The 5,370-nt window shown below is 32.7% G+C and overlaps 1 non-coding gene across 1 annotated transcript; it reads right to left on the reverse strand.

Annotated features, from left to right (window-relative positions):
* Positions 1 to 618: 618 nt before the first annotated feature.
* Positions 619 to 700, reverse strand: Trnas-gcu (transfer RNA serine (anticodon GCU)). Its single transcript has one exon. It is a non-coding gene; the product is annotated as a tRNA-Ser (tRNA).
* Between the last annotated feature and the right edge of the window lie 4,670 nt (positions 701 to 5,370).

A 5,370-nucleotide genomic window follows, 5' to 3' on the forward strand; every position in this document is an offset into this window, starting at 1 on the left:
GGGGGGGGGGGCTAGTATACCTATGACTCCAACTTCTCAATATTTTCATCTTTTTAAGGTAAATTTAGGAACAATTATCTTTCCTGCAAGAAAAAGTGGGAGAGGGGGGGGGGGGGGGCAGACCCCTCTATGCTGCTTTGTGCCTCATGGTTAGGTCTAACTTTGCCCAAAAAAGGGGGGAGGGGTTAGCCCCCCCCCCCCAGGCCCCCGGTTCCGACGCCTATGCAATTATCATTATATGTATTATATTTTGAAAGACACCGAAGTGCTAATGAACAGAAAAATTAAATAGTCATAGTATTTGAATTGAAATACTGTAATGCATGCAAACAGAGGGTTTATTTTTGGTCTTATATAATGTTCTAAATTCTGAAAATTGAATACAAAATTTAATACAGGTGTCAGTTTGTTGTATTTTAAAGTTAGGAACAGATTATCCTTACAGCAAAGAAGCAATGCAACATCTCTGCCATTTCCGACAAGCGAAAAAACCCAGACCTCCACCGGATAAATCCAAGAATTTGCGTATGGCATCAAGTACTACGTAAAAGAACTCTATATGGAGCAGCGCAGATTTCAATTTTCAATTTTTCTGTAATGTAATGAAAAAAAATTACACGACGAGGATGGGATTCGAACCCACGCGGGGAGACCCCAATGGATTAGCAGTCCATCGCCTTAACCACTCGGCCACCTCGTCATATTTTTCAAGATGAAATGCGTGCATGGTTGCTCAATTTACGTGAATTATTTCGTGGTTTCCCCTTGACAAAGATATTCAAATCCTCAACGACTTATGAATCTTTATTAATTATTCATACATGTAAAAAGTGAATCCACGAATTTACGTGAACACGTACTTGTTGGGGGAAAATGGTACGTATTTAACGAAAATTGTCCCCCACGAATACAGATGATGTTCTGTTCCGTGCAGTATTCATTTGAATTGTAGCACTATCTTGAGTCATGCAGCTGAATGACAGTGAGACTGTGATGTTTTGGAAAAAACTTTCTTTACCAATCAGACATTATGAAGCGTGCTTAGAAATTCGATATTAGTTCAAAAACTATTTTTTTGAGAAAAAAAAGCGATAACGACTTTTTTCTCAAAAATGCTTAAATTTCTGGTATTTTACAATTACATACAGAATGAATGGGGAAAAAATAAAAAAAAAATAAAATAAAAGCAAATAATCCGTATTTACATGTACTTCCTTCTCATGCCGACTTCGAATTCCCCATACCTTTTTCTTCCGTTCCTCAATTGTTACAATGTGTATGGCTAAATTACTAGTAATCATTTTCATTTAAACGTTTTTATGACAAAATTTAATGAGATTTGAACACAAAAGGATACTGATTACGATGATAAACATCATTTCTGATTAAACATCCTTCTGTCCCGACACAGACCAGGAACATTATTCAATTTTTGGGTTTTTTAAAAATAAAAATGAATTCAGAATTGATTTAAATCAGTATTAATGTTAAGCCTTTATAAAGGATTTATTAAGTATTTAGTCTCTTATTTAAAAATATTATTGTTTGAAATGTCAGGTATGTGAGGAAAAGGGACATGTAAACTACACTTGCAAATTAATAACTAGATATCAATTGAAAATTTTCTCTTACTATTTAACTAATTGTACTATTATGAAATAAAGTTTTTGTTTGAATAATTCATGCCACGAATGCCATCTTCCTTATTAACAATTAAAATTACGGTATATAGCTTTATGAATAAATAATTATAGATCATGCCAGCAAGCGAGCGACGCGTCTGATTTGCAACAAAGCGACTCAAACGCACTTTGATTACTACCATCGAGGCGTCGAGGAGACTATGAGAATTCAATGCACGTTTTAATCACTCTCCAATCCCGGAAGTAATGGGAGGACATCTGGCGACAAACGAATGAGGATGTTATCACAGGCTTCAAAAGAATAACTTCCGGTAATGCTCTGACGTACGGCGACGTCGCTAGGAATTATAAAAGAGGAAATCGACATCGGTGGGAATTTTTACGGTTACATATTTGTTTGATTTTTCACATTGTGTGACATTATGCTCATAATTGCGTAATTTCACATTTTGTTTTCCCGAAAGTTCTCAAAAATGGTTTTTTTTTTCATTTCTCTATTCATGTATTATAAGCCACACGTTCTTGTAGCTATGAGCTACATAATATCATTTAAACAATAAAGGAAATTTTGAATACGTGATGAATGGAATAGGCATGCATGTACATTGATGGTTAAATATATAATTAATAAGTTTACACTTAACAGTTTTTAAGGTTTAAACGGAAACATTTTAAAATTTATTGCGCAACACAAAGCAACACCAGTGCGTTGTTTTATCAGATGGCTGATATAATTAATTTATAGGTAATGAAATGACTAACCTGAGTGGATCATGTTTGAATCAGTATTTTTAACCCCCCCCCCCCAAAAAAAAAATGAATAAATAAAAGTTTTGTGTTCACATTGACATCTATATTAGAAAGTGCATTTAGAAACGTAAGTAAATAAATTTGTATAAGTCGATTTATATAGCATTATCAACCTAATTGTAACTGATAAGAATTTTTGACAAGTTTTTGCAGAGGGTTTTTTGTGTGGGTTTTTGTTGAAAAGTCTATAGGTTTGTTTCTTTTACTTTCAATGTAAAAAGAAACTCTCTCTCTCTCTCTCTCTCTCTCTCTCTCTCTCTCTCTCTCTCTCTCTCTCTCTCTCTCTCTCTCTCTCTCTCTCTCTCTCTCTCTCTCTCTCTGGAGTTAGTTTGCCACTGTGCCACTGTGTCTAAATTGATTGCGAAAAAGGCATTTATTTAGGTAAACACTATCAATTAAATGAGTTGGAATTCGAAATATTAGACGTTACAAATTGTATACTTAAATAAACTGTATGTTTAAGAACGCAGAAAGTCCAAGAAAAGAAAAGTACTAATATCCTAGTATATGAACTTAAAAAAATTAAAAGACGTGATTTAATTAAAATCATCTTTATTGTAAACAATGAATAGATACACAATTTATTCATGGAATGATTCCACGTCCGTTTTAAATTTTAAGAAACTAATTAAAAACGTAAATTTATATCTAAAGCCCTCGATCTTGATAACCATGTCTGGATTACGGGAACTATAAACAAGTAAATTCTACACCACCATTCATAAAAATACCAATGTAAACGGAGAGATCTTTAATTGGAGACTGATCATTTGCATTTTTCGTTATTTTAGTCCGGAATAACTGGAGGCTACGAAATGCCTCGACACCGGTGGTTCGTTGAGCCCCGCGTCGCCATGTCAGCTCTTGTCTTATTAATAACCCATGACAGTAATGTGCCTTTCTGAATTTATAATCAGCGGTATTAAATTCATGTCTATTCCATATCAAGAAACGGGAGACTGGAAAACGAATGAATTCTTTTAGACCTGGAAGATTGGAAATATATTAATATCTAATTTTCTGGAATATGACTGTGGGTTTTTTTTTAAAATGTAGAAATTCAAACAAAGAGCCAGTGTCTAGCTGAAATAAAAATGCGCAATTACTTTTGTGCTATAAATTTTTGTAAATAAAAGTCAAAGATAATTATTTACTTCGATTTTTTTTAGTTCCCTCAGAGATTGGATGGACATACTGCCCTTGGACAAAATCGGGATATGAAAACCTGTCAAATATTTCGAAGGATCAAATCTTTTTATGATGATTCAAATGAATGCATCTATCTCCAACTTTAAAGTTCAAAGGCAATAAAATCAAACAAACTGACAAGGTTGTCAAGTTACTTTATTGTTATCTGTTTTTAATAAACGACATTAACGACATGATAAATGACAAAATATTTATTTTTAAAAATCCCCAAAGGAGCATAATATATTTTTGAGTCGAAATCTCGAGAAAACAAATCGAACGTTCGATATGAACCCTCGTGTGAATTAATTCGGTCACATATAATAGTTAATCGAACGCGAACAGTTGCGGCTTATTGTAAAATATAAAAGGAAAAATAAACGTCGTTTCTTTCTTCTCGAATATTGTTTGTCTATATTTGGAACTTTTCATCAAGAAGTACCTTTAAAATCGTGTTTTGTCTATTTCCCCTAGGTTTGTTTTGATAAACGTAATGCGTGTTCTAAACGAATTATCTCGTGTACGACTTAAGGAAGACCTTGTTTTATTCCCATAATGGGCTTTGTACAAAGACAATAAAATCAAACGAAACAAGGTTGTCAGTCTTGTTAAGGTCCAAAACACATTTTGATGATTTGTCAACAGGCTCCCATTAAAATGATGAGAACAGCAAATTGACATTTTTGTTTTACCTTCGAAAAAATGTCTGATCGAGTTCTGGAAGCCTAGAGGTAAAATTAATTCCCTGTACACTGCAATATTGAAGATTACAGTGAAAACTCGAGTTGTCAAAGATAAATGGAAATCGATATGAAAATGATTGATGACTGATGATGATGTAGGTGTTGTTTTGCACTTTGACAGAAAATATCGTTCGCTTGCATAAACGATGATCGTTGGATACTTAAAGCAAGCTGTGCATTGTTGCTAATTTCACAAACCGTTGCGAATAGGAAAATACTGACATACTTTTTCTTCTTACTATAGGTTTTTCACCCAAAGCAATGTAACTATGGTTTCTTAAGTTCTAAAACACAGGAAAAATAAAATGTAGAAAAAATTCAAAGCATTGGACGTATTACATAGTATAAATCATTAACGAAACTTTAATTGTGTCAGTATTTTACTCTTCTTTAGATGCTCTTCCCATTAAAATCGATATACTTTTCCAAACATGTTCATTTTTTAAAAAAATTAAACACATAAAGTATATCCTTGAAAACAAATTTGACAAAAAACAACCTCTTTTGTTTGTTTATTTGGACATTTTTTTTTAAAAGGAAAAGTGATAATTTACCCCGAATAAGAGTTGTCTCTCTTGTTAGAAGAGCAATATCCTTAAACATAAATATATATAGCTGCTCTTTGCTGTTTAAATTTGATTACTCAACTTATACTAAAGTGTCTCTTACCTTTTGAAATTGTTGATTCTTTTAGATATCAGTCAAACCATTTTCTTAGGTCAGACGCGACCATTTTATTATTTGAAAATTAAAGAAATTCCTTTCCCAACAATATGAAGATTTCCAAAATGTGATTCTATCATAATATTCAATGTAATACGTGTATGATATTGTTCTATTTGGACAAATAGTTTCAATGGATATTATATATTATGATCTTAATTATATGCATCCAATTGAACTTTGCATGCTATTATAAAAAAAAATTTCAAATATGCATGTAGCTTGATAAATTTAGGGCATTAACTGGTTTAAGTGCAAATAAA

This window comes from Magallana gigas, chromosome 10 (assembly GCF_963853765.1).
Source record: "Magallana gigas chromosome 10, xbMagGiga1.1, whole genome shotgun sequence".
In the NCBI taxonomy this organism is placed as follows: domain Eukaryota; kingdom Metazoa; phylum Mollusca; class Bivalvia; order Ostreida; family Ostreidae; genus Magallana; species Magallana gigas.